Genomic DNA, 11307 nt, shown 5'->3' on the forward strand with positions numbered 1-11307 from the left:
GCCATGTTCGAGTCAGGTAGCAAACAAGCTATCGTGGATATAAAATCCTAGTCTGATTTACTGGGTGGTCCATTGACCACTCTGTCCACCCTGCAGCTACGCCGCTGCAGTGGAGGAAAAATGACGATCCTCTTCTTTGTGAGCTTAAAATCCGATATCTTTCGTTTTAACGTGCTTTTGGATCTTGATGCAAATATGTGATTCGGGCAGTCAATGGCCATAAGTCAAGTACTCCTTTTTTTCATTTTGCATATAAAATTTGTTTGAAGTCAAACTATGTAAAGTTTTATCAAATTTCTATTTAACAATATCAAGACCTACAATATTAAAGTTACGATGCATCTAATGATATATATTTTATTGTCATTTTTTTCATAAAATTGATTAAATTTTATAAAATTTGACTTTAGACAATTATATATACGGACTAAAAGGAAACGGAGTGACTGCCTAGCTTGCCTAGGGTTGGTGTACCTTCTCAGCTCAGCTCAGCTCATTTGGTTCTTGGCCGCCCAGTTCAATTAACTAATAAGCACTCCTCAGCAGAAATCTTCTGAGTTGATATACTACTATTGTTGTTCGATTAGCCATGTTAGGCGAAGCCTCATCATCACCTTCCTTTTTCTTTCATTTCTTTCTGCTCCACCCTGGGGATGGGACCGGCGGCGAGCCGGAGTTGCAGTTGAGTATTTGACTCTCGCCCTTCGGTCTCTTCCTCCGTTCCCGTCATCATCATCACGCCCCTTCCCGGAATCTTCCATGGTTTCATCCTTTAAAGAAAGCACCATCTGCAGAGCTTCACAGCGGAGTAAATTCCACTTCTTTAGCCATACATAGCACAAGTGTACAACTGCACAACACAGCCTAGCAGAGCAGAGCAATGGCCGCCACGCCGGAGGAATTCCTGGGGCAGCAGAGTTTCCTTTCGCGGCTGGAGCCGCCCTCGCCGTCCCTGTTCCTCGGCCTGCCGCCGACGCCCCGCGGCGTGGAGGACGGGGACTCCTCGTTTGACGACATGGCGCTGCCCTACATCTCGCGCCTGCTGGAGGAGGACATGGAGGACCACTTCTTCTACCTGTACCCCAACCACCCCGCGCTCCTCAGGGCGCAGCTGCCCTTCGCGCAGATCCTCGTCGACGTCGCCGACAGCGCCAGCGGCTCCACCTCCGCGCTCTCGCCGTCCTTCTCCACCTCCACCTTCGACGCCACTGCCTCCACAACCCCCAGCGCTACATCGCCCTACGACGCAGCGATCTAGATCTCACGGCCGCCCTACGCCGAAGTACTGGGCCTTGCCTCAGGTTCACCGGACACCCAGAGCTCGGCGCTCCTCAGCGGCGACGAGGAAGCCCAAAACCCTAGCTCTGACTTCGTCATTGGGAATTATTTGTTGCCCGGCGACCAGGACATGCTCAACTTGGCCTTCCTCAAAGGCATGGAGGAGGCGAGGAAGTTCTTGCCGCCCAACAGCAGCCTCCCGGCCATGAAGGTGGACCAAGTGGTGGCCGGAGTGCACGCTGGAGCCGGCCTCAAGAAAAAGAGGGACACTCTAGAGCCAGACATGGGCAGGGCCAGCAAATTGATGATGCCGGAGCAGGAGGAGGATGGCGCACGAGAGCTGTTCGACGAAATGATGTTCCAGGAACACGAGATATGCATGAAGGGGGTTCAGCAGCTTCGCGTCGCTGTGGACAGTGAACCCGGGAAGAACAGACGGAAGAAGGGTCGGCCAAGACGGGACTCGAGTGATAGTGAGATGGTGGACCTGCGCACGCTGCTGCTCAACTGCGCCCAGGCGCTGTCCACAGACAACCGGCGGACCGCAAGTGAGCTGCTGAAAAGAATCAGGCAGCATTCGACCCCAAAGGGTGATGCGGCGCAAAGGCTAGCGCATTATTTTGCCGAGGCGCTGGATGCACGGCTGGCGGGTAGGGGGAGCGAGCTGTACCAGTCGCTCATGGCAAGGCGTACCTCGGTTGCAGACTTTCTCAAGGCCAACCAGCTTTACATGGCAGCTTGCTGCTGCAAGAAGGTGGCCTTCATCTTTGCCAATAAGACCATCTGCAATGCTGTGGTAGGGAAGAGCCGGTTGCACATTGTGGACTATGGTCTGAGTCAAGGACTGCAGTGGCCGGGCCTGTTATGTATGCTTGCAGCTAGAGAAGGTGGACCACCAGAGGTGAAGATCACCGGCATTGACCTCCCTCAACCTGGGTTCCAAGGAGCCTACCACATTGAGGAGACGGGGCGCAGGCTCAGCAACTTCGCCCGCGTGTTCGGTGTGCCGTTTAAGTTCCATGGTATTGCAGCAAAGCGGGAGACAGTCCAGCCGGAGGACCTGAGCATCGACCGTGATGAGGTGCTTGTGGTGATTAGTCTTTGCCATTTCAGGCTTTTGATGGACGAAAACCTCGGCCTTGATACTCCGAGCCCCAGGGATCAGGTCCTCAACAACATCAGGAAGATGCGGCCAGATGTGTTCATCCATGGCATTATGAATGGCTCGTATGGTGCTACATACTTCCTGACACGGTTCAGGGAGGCATTGTTCAATTACTCGGCCCAATTCGACCTGCTGGATGCGACAGTCCCCCGGGATAACGAAGGGCGTCTGCTGCTTGAGCGCGACATCTTTGGGCGGTCTGCCCTGAATGTCATTGCATGTGAGGGCTCAGACCGCGTGGAGCGCCCTGAGACATACAAGCAGTGGCAGCTCCGGAACCACCGGGCTGGGCTGAGGCAGCTGCCATTGAATCCAGATGTTGTTAGGCTTGTGCTGGACAAGGTTAAGGACAACTACCACAAGGACTTCGTCGTTGATGAGGATCAGCGGTGGTTGCTGCACAGGTGGAAGGGGCGTGTGCTCTATGCCCTGTCAACATGGGTTGCCGACAATGCAACCTAGCTTCTTTGCTCAATCAAACTTGGATTATTGACATCAATAGATATATTCATGTTTGTAAGTTAGGACTTATCTCACCATTTATGATCTTATAATTCCATGGTGCCATGAGGTAGTCAATTACTTCTACTATGCAAGTAGTCATTTGATTATGCTCATCACGGATCATGAAGCTTAGATCTGAAACTTAGGAATCTGCAGAGATGCAGTAATGTCTTGGCATATACTCCCTCCGTCCGAAAAAGCTTGTCCCTCAAATGGATGTATCTAGCACCAAGTGCTAGATACATCCATTTGAGGGACAAGCTTTTCCGGACGGAGGGAGTATATCTATAAGTTGGATGCTTTGGCCATCGTGTTGCTGCAGATTTTGTAACAACACACCACAAAGTCTGTAGGGGTTTATGAATATGTCAGTCAAATTGTTTGGCACTTCCTTTTGAGCCTGTGTAGAGTAACCAGATATGTGTTGAAGCCTCAAAGGTGTACTGATTAGTCAGAGTTGATATGCACATATATCTTTACTTGTATGAACAATTAAAGTTGTGATTGGCTTGACCACACATAACATGAAGTTTGCACCGATGATGATTTCTGAGAAAGATGGGCACCTTATACCCTTAATTTTTCTATTATCCTAGAAAATCTTTGATCTTATAACTGTTTTTGCTGTATTTTTTTAATATTATAACTTCGGGCAAGCCGATCTTATGGGTTTCAGCTCTAGCCTACCCGAACTTGTTTGGGACTAAAGGCTTTGTTGTTGTTTGTTTAACTTCGGGCAAGCTCGGTGATATATTGTTAAATGATGGTATGCGAGAAAGGTGCAAACTTGCACAGATGCAGATTAGATGTTACTCCAGTTGTGTTACATTTCTAGGCTCATCTTCATACTGCTCTGCCAATTTTTTGTTTCAGATACTGGTCCCATGGTTTGCATTCTATTATGTACTTTACATGGCCAGAGAAAACCAGAGTAGCAAAGAATACTGAGTGAGCCTACATCCACATTGTTTGATTTTATTGCTAATTATCTCTATGGTTTCTCCTTAAAAAGTTCATAGCATAATGCGCTGCGTTTATTTGTTTGCTTGCAGGCCTGAAAGAGGTTACTGATTTGGTCAAGTATGCAGATCGTGGCAGGGATATAGGACTATAGATTAAGCATGAGTAAGTTTATTAAAAACTATAGCATTTTCAAGATTTAAATTAGGTATATTTTGGCCTCTCCCAGTATATTATTTTACTATTTTGACATATCAGCATAATTCCTAAGCTTCCACTTAAATAATTATGTTCACGCACTACTTTTTTCCCTATAAGATTCATGTGCAACAAATTAGTAGATGTAACTATGTACAGTATTCGTGTAACTGAGATACAGTTTGAATTGCAGTAAGGACTCGGGACTTGTGGGTTGTATGTGTCATGTATGCTGCGCTTTCATGTTGCCAAACATCAGAAACAGAGTAAAACACGTCATGCTTAGTGCAATGTTTTGGCATCTGAGCTCAAACTTACAAAGTCTGTTTGCAAACTTACAAAGTTTCTAAAAAATTGAACACAGGTACATATTTGAGTATTAAGTTCACTTTTAAAATTAATTCTGTGCAAGAAAGCTACTATGTTAGCCTTCATCATTTTATTATTTTTGCACTGCATCAAGATTTGCAAATGCAAATAGTACTCGAACATGTACATGTGTGATTTTCTTCTTGTGTTAAAAATGCAAATAGTACTCGAAAATGTACATGTGTGATTTTCTTCTTGTGTTTTTAAAATATCAATTTGTTTTCGATGTAATTCTCTTGTACAAGGAAATGGAACAAGGAGGTCACATCACACCTAGATGATTAGGAAAACAACTGCTTTCTTGTTCTTTCTGGTTGGAGACAGTTCGGTGATTCCAAGGAGACAAGTTTAGCAGAGCAACACTACACCTACCATGATTCCCTTCCATTCATTCCAGGAAGAGCTTTGCCATTACCATTGTCATTGCCATCACCAAGGCTGCCACTCCCGTCTTCCCGGTGTTCCCAGACCTTCCCTTGATGGCTGATGATGACAGCAACTGCTTTGCTGTGCAGGATCACCTGGCACTCCCCTATATCACACAAATCCTCATGGAGGAGGAGGATGACGTTGACGAAGACAGCCCTGCACTCCTCAAAGCCCAGCGACCCTTTGCCCAAATCCTCTCTTCCAGCATGCATGCCTCCACCTTAATGGCGGACCAAGGCGGCGCCTTGGCCATCGACGTGCACTCTCCCAGCTCGCCCATCTTCAAGTTCAATGGTGTTGATGAGGTCCACAGCTTGATGTTGCTCCCCGATGCGGACTACAGCACTCACATGTTTAGCATTGCCTTCCTCAGGGGCATGGAAGAGGCCAACAAGTTCTTGCCCAGAAACTGTGAGCTAACGACCACCGGTGGGCATGATCAACCCAAGGAGAAAAGTGGCAGGGGTCGCAAGGACAGGCATGGTGAGGTGGAGGCTGATGTCAGTAGGACTAGCAGATTGGTGGAAGTTGGTGCTGGCGAGGTGTTCGACCAAATGCTCATTGCCCATGGCAATGAGACTGGGAACAGCAACAAGAAGGGGAGAAAGAGCAAGACGCGGGTGGTTGACCTGCACACACTGCTGATCCACTGCGCTAAGGCGGTGATGGATGACCGCCGTAGTGCAGGTGAGTTACTCAAGGAGATCAAGCAGCATGCATCACCAACTGGGGACGCCACACAGTGGCTTGCCTACTGGTTTGCTGAGGGGCTGGAGGCGCGGCTGACCAGCACAGGGAGCCAGGTGTACGGGTTGCTCACGGCTGAGTGCACCTCTACTGTGAGGCATATGCAGGCCTACCAGCTGTTCATGTCCACTTGCTGTTTCAGGAAGGTAGCCTTCTTGTTTGCCAACAAGGCCATTTTCAATGCAGCAGTCGGGAGAAGCAGGTTGCATATCGTGGATTATGGCCTCCATTGTGGGTTCCAGTGGCCTGAGCTGCTGCGCTGGTTGGCTTCAAGGGATGGTGGCCCACCGGAGGTCAGGATCACCCACATTGAACTCCCACTGCCTGGGGTCTACCCGGAAAAACATATGGAGCAGATAGGTAATCGGCTGACTGACATTGCACAAGAGCTTGGTGTGCCGTTCAAGTACCGTGCTATCATGGCACAGTGGCAGACCATTTGCGTTGAGGACCTGGACAAGGAACCTGATGAGGCGCTTGCTGTGAATGACCAGTTCAATTTCAGGACCTTAATGGATGAGAGTGTCGTCATAGCCAGCCCGAACCCCAGGGATGCCGTCCTCGGCAACATCAGCAAGATGAAGCCAGACGTGTTTGTCCAAAGCACCGTGAATGGCTCCTATGGCACCTTCTTCTTGTCACGGTTCCGAGAGGCCCTCTTCTATCACTCTGCGCTATTTGACATGCTTGATGCAACCATGCCACGGGAGAGCAAACTGCGGCTGGCGCTGGAGCGTGACGTCTTTGGGTGGATGGTCCTGAATGCCGTCGCATATGAGGGAGAGGACCGAGTGGAGCGCGGTGAGACCTATAAGCATTGGCAGATCAGAAACCAACGAGCAGGCCTGAGGCAGCTGCCACTGAACAGAGAGACTGTTAAGATGGCTACGGACATGGTCATGGGTGACTACCACAAGGACTTTGACATAGACGAGGATCACCAATGGCTGCTACAGGGATGGAAGGGTCGTATTCTCTACGCCCACTCAACATGGGTGGCAGAGGGAGCTAGCTCCCATTGTTAGCTATTTTTCTCCTTTCTGCACAGGAACAACAGCTGCTATGGGCAATTAATACTATACTGTTTGTGATGAGGTTTATATTCTAAACTTTGAAGATGCATTTTAATTTTTCTTGTTTTATGGGATGGCAAAAGGCATTTGGGATGATGTGGCATTTTCTTTGCTCTTTTCTTGTACTCCACTGTATAAGAAGATAAATATATTTCTATGTTTTAAGATAAAAAATAATATATATATATATCTATGGCTGTGTGTTATCTGGGGTGATGGTTGTATTCATGATCCAGTAAATACAAACTGGTGGCATGCTTGTTTTAATGGATAATTTAGCTGGTGACTACGGTGACCCATTGTCCAGACTTTGATGTTGAGCCTTAGATACTCATGGAAACTGTCTGATCTCTTTGTCGTAGTCTGGTGGATTCATGCAATACTGGGAAGGAAGATGAAATTCAAGATTGGAAGTAAAAAAGCTTGTAGGTAAGCATGACGTGATGTCATCCTCTTGTGTTTGTAAATTGGATGTTTTATTGACCATGTATTACAACTTCGGTTATAGATGATGAGGACCACCATGACAACCAGTTTGTTGCTTGTGAAGCTACCATGCTCTTCTACAGTTGGCTGGTAAATAGTTTATCGAGATGGCATATTTTATTTGTTATCAAAAGTCGACAAACTTGAGATGTTTTCAAGGGATATGTGAGCCAAGATCATTCAATATATATGGGCCACTGGTTGAAGGAATCAAGGGATGCCTCCAGGACTTTGAGGACCATGCGCTGCTGGCGGTCTGACGTACAGCTAATGAGGTAGCACATGCATTAGCAAAGGAGAGCTGGAATAATTACTTGGCTTCATGTTTCACTGGAGTGTATTATGAACTTGCTAGACAAGGAGTGTAATCACAGTGCATAATTTAATATAAGCAGCTAATTCTCAAACAAAAAAGAAGTTAGAGAGACATTTTTATAGTTCAAGTTGGCCACTGCTCTTCTTTGCTTGGATAACCAGATGTATTAAGTAGTCTATTTTCTATGCTTATCTTTTTATATTGTAACTGTGCCTACCTTGCTGCAGGCCGATCACTAAAAGAATCTGAGTAATTTCTAACTAATATAAACATGTGCCCATTGGTGGGCTGAGGTTCTTATTACTTGCCTTCAATTGCTATTTGTTCCTCTATGCTTTAAAGTTTTACTCCCTCCGTTCCGAATTACTTGTCTTAGATTTGTCTAGATACAGAGGTATCTAGCACTAAAATGAGTCTAGATACATCCGTATCTAGACAAATCCAAGACAAGTAATTCGGAACGGAGGGAGTAGATGACAAGTTCATAGCATGGGTGTCATGTTTACTTGCAGGTTTAAAGTGCTAATGGTACTGAGGATGTATGCAGTACAGGCGATAGGCGGATCAGGTCTGGAGATACCAAATGACTACCACATTCAGGATTGGTTGGAGGGATTAGTTGTCAAAGATAGAAGATCTGGGGCGGTTTGAGTTTAGATGCCGTCGTGCCTAGTGTAGATCAAGCATGGTGTACATGCTGCATATAACGGAGAAAGGTAATGAATCCTCCATTTGTTAACCACTTTTAGGTTCAGTCCTCATACTTCCCCAATTGAACACATGTCCATGTTTGAGTACTAAGTGCACTTCAAAACAATTTTCATGCAAATAAAGCTGCTATTTTGGCCCTTCATCATTGTATCACTTCTGTACCACATAAAGATTTTCAAGTGCCATAGTGCGCAAACATGTCCAGTTGTGATCTTTTCCAGAATTTTTTTAAATGCCATTTTTTTGGCATAATGTCCTTGTACTAGCAAATGGAACAAGAAAGTCACATCGTTCCTATATGATTAGGACAACATCTACTTGTCCTTTATTGTTGGAGACAATTCGGTGATACCAAGGAGAGGGTTTAGCAGAGCAACATCATACCTACAATGATTCCATTCCATTCATTAGAGGAAGCGCATTCCCATTGTCCATTGTCATCACCATGGCTGTCCCTCGTATCTTCCCCGACCTTCCTTTAGTGGCACACCACGACAGGAACCGCTCTGTCATGCAGGATCACCTGGCACTCCCCAATATCGCGCATATCCTCATGGAGGAGGATGATGACATTGACGAAGACAACCCTGCACTCCTCAAAGCCCAGCGACCCTTTGCCCAAATCCTCTCTTCCAGCATGCATGCCTCCACCTTAATGGCAGACCAAGGTGGCGCCTTGGCCAGCGACATGCACTCTCCCAGCTCGGGCATCTTGAAGTTCAAGGGTGTTGATGAGGTTCGCAGCTTGCTGTTGCTCGCCAATGGAGAGTTCAGCACTGACATCTTTAGCACTGCTTTCCTCAAGGGCATGGAAGAGGCGAAGAAGTTCTTGCCCACAAACAGTGAGCTGACGACCACCGGTGAGCAGGACCAACCGATGGAGAAAAGCAGCAGGGGCCGCAAGGACTGGAGCGACGAGGTGGAGGCTGATGTCAGTAGGACGGACAGATTGGTCGAAGCTGGTGCCTGCGAGGTCTTTGACTTCAATCAAATGTGCAGTTCCATGGACAATGAGACTGGGAACAGTAACAAGAAGGGGAGAAAGAGCAAGGCACGGGTGATTGACCTGCACACGCTGCTGATCCACTGTGCCAAGGCGGTGATGGATGACCGCCGGAGGGCAGGTGAGTTGCTCAAGGAGATCCAGCAGCATGCCTCACCCACTGGTGACGCCACACAGCGGCTTGCCTACTGGTTCGCTGAGGGGCTGGAGGCACGGCTCACTGGCACAGGCAGCCAAGTGTATGGGACGCTTACGGCAAAGGGCACCTCTGCTGTGGCGCACTCAGAGGCTTACCAAGAATTCATTTCAGCATGCTGCTTCAGGAATGTATCCTTCTTGTTCGCCAACAGGGCCATCTTCAATGCGGCAGTGGGGAGGAGCAGGTTGCACATTGTTGATTATGGCTTTCGTTATGGATTCCAGTGGTCAGAACTGCTGCGCTGGCTGGCAGCAAGGGATGGTGGCCCGCCAGAGGTCAGGATTACGCACATTGACCTCCCACAGCCCGGATTCCACCCAGAAAAACATATGAAGGAGATCGATTGTCGGCTGACTGACATTGCCCGGGAGCTTGGTGTGTCGTTCAAATACCGTGCCATCTTGGCGCAGTGGCAGACCGTTTCCATCGAGGACCTGGACCTGGACCTGGGACCTGATGAGGTGCTTGCTGTGAATGACCTGTACAATTTCAGGACCTTAATGGATGAGAGTGTCGTCATAGGCAGCCCGAACCCCAGGGATACTGTCCTCAGCAACATCAGCAAGATGAAACCGGACGTGTTTGTCCAAAGCACCGTAAATGGCTCCTATGGCACCTTCTTCTTGTCACGGTTCCGCGAGGCCCTCTTCTTTTACTCTGCACTGTTTGACATGCTTGATGCAACCATGCCAAGGGAGAACAAACTGCGGCTGGCGCTGGAGCGCAACATCTTTGGGTGAGTTGTCCTGAATGCCATTGCATATGAGGGAAAGGACCGGGTGGAGCGTTGTGAGACCTATAAGCATTGGCAAGTCAGAAACCAACGTGCAGGCCTGAGGCAGCTGCCACTGGACAGAGAAACTGTTAAGATGGCTAGGGACATGGTAAAGAACAAATACCACAAGGACTTTCTCATCGACGAGGACCACCACTGGCTGCTGCAAGGATGGAAGGGCCGCATCCTCTTGGCTCACTCAACATGGGAGGCAGATGGTGCTAGCTCCCACTGTTAACTATTTTTCTCCTTCCTGCACTTGAACAGAAGCAGATATGGTATTAATACTGTACCGTTTGTGGTGTGGTTTATGCTCTCAAGCTGAACGATGCATTTTGACTCGTCCAATATCTATCGGACTGCTTGAAGTATTTCAGAGAATGCCTGCATTTTCTTTTCTCTTTTCTTGTACCCAACTGTACAAGGCAAATATATATTTAGAGTTGTGCATTGTCTGGGTGATGGCTACTAGCCTACTATACATGATCCAGTAAATTTGAACTAGTTGCATACTCGTTTTATTGTTTGATGCAGCTGGCCACAACAGTTACTGTTCAGTGTCCAGAGTTTGGTGTTGAGCTTTGGACGTTCACATGAACCATCTGATCTCTTTGTCATGGCCTGATGGATTTGTGTGACGTTGGTAAGGAAGATGAAGGTCCGAGATTGGAAGTAAACGCTAGAAGACTAACGATGATATGACATCATCCTCATGTATGTGTAAATTGGATATTTTAGTCGCAAGTGTATTACAACTTTTGTCATGTATAATGAAGACCAGCATTTTATGGACCTTGATTCACAACAAGATAATATGTGCAGGGTAAAGGTCGGTGACTCTCTGCAGCCTCTCTGCAGGGCTTGTCCCAGACGTGGAAGAGGGGCTTAGAGAACTTTTGATTATTTCATTGCTTATTTTTAGCAGAGTACATGATGTTCCTTTTACAGGGAAGACTCGTCCCGACCACCAAAAATAGGATATCTTCTTTCCTAACACACTCATCTCTAACTTCCTAAGTAAATGTATCTCTTCACTTAGCATCTTCTAGTTCCTTTTGCTCCTGGCTGGGGTATGTCACATGCCAATTGCATTG

General features: G+C 47.4%; 1 pseudogene; it reads left to right on the forward strand.

Moving 5' to 3' along the window:
• Window positions 1-465: 465 nt before the first annotated feature.
• LOC123086281 (scarecrow-like protein 33) lies at window positions 466-4063 on the forward strand (annotated as a pseudogene).
• The last annotated feature ends 7244 nt before the right edge of the window (window positions 4064-11307 follow it).

This window comes from Triticum aestivum, chromosome 4A (genome assembly GCF_018294505.1).
Source record: "Triticum aestivum cultivar Chinese Spring chromosome 4A, IWGSC CS RefSeq v2.1, whole genome shotgun sequence".
Taxonomy (NCBI): domain Eukaryota; kingdom Viridiplantae; phylum Streptophyta; class Magnoliopsida; order Poales; family Poaceae; genus Triticum; species Triticum aestivum.